Here is a 940-nt window from a genome sequence, read left to right on the forward strand (position 1 = left end):
CACCAGGAACTGTGGCAGTGCAGCTGGATAATGCAGCCGTGCTGCTTGTGATCCACGGAGCTCCTCCAAGTGCAGATCACTGCCCACTTCAGCATGTCTGCAGCACAGAGCAGGTATGCCCCCACCTGCTCTATCAAACAGGATATAACACCTGCCCTGTCAGACAGGAGTGATGGTGCCAAGAGACTTTACAGGGGATGTTTTCAGAGCAATGCCCACTGCAAGGCTGTGCTCTGCCTGTGCCCCAGAGTTCCCTCCCGTGAACCTGCAGCCCCCTGAGCCCACAAACCATCCAGCCCTTTCCCTCTAATCCTGGCTAAACCCAGAGCTAAGGTGACAAAGTGCTGCTGGTGTCACTGGACAGCAGATAAATGACCCCAGGCAAGGCGAGCAGTCAGTCAGTACCTGCAGTGTTACTTTGTTTTATTGCAGCCACAAGGCGGGGGAGGCAGGGGAGGGTTTGCAGTTCTCAGCTTTACCCTCCCCATTCAGTAACACACATGAAGGTTTTTCAGTCCCTCTTCCAGAATAAATACAGCAGTTGAGCCTTTCCCGGGAGGGCTAAACCATTCAGGAAAGGCAAAGAAAGGACGAGAGGGTGCAGAAGTATCTCCTCAACCGCACACCCCTGACAAGCAGTGGCGTGACAGGCCTGACGTGATTACAGAGCACAATTTAGACACCCTCCCTCCCAAACCATTCATCCTCATCCTTCCAGCCCAGCACCTGGCTCCCTGGCTAAGCTCCCCCACTACCTCTGTTATTTGCATCGCTACTGTCACGTCTGTGAAGACAAGAAACTTGTGTGCCACAACACTCTGGGCTGCATCTCGGGGCATCCAGCGAGGGGGAGGGACAGGGTTACCTAGGAGCTCCGGGATTTTCTCCGACAGACTTGGTTCATTTTCTCTGAAGCTTCTGTGTCTTTTTTTTTTTTTTT

This window comes from Empidonax traillii, unplaced genomic scaffold, assembly GCF_003031625.1.
Source record: "Empidonax traillii isolate 1590-97213 ecotype Southwest subspecies unplaced genomic scaffold, ASM303162v1 scaffold175:size1888319, whole genome shotgun sequence".
Classification (NCBI taxonomy): domain Eukaryota; kingdom Metazoa; phylum Chordata; class Aves; order Passeriformes; family Tyrannidae; genus Empidonax; species Empidonax traillii.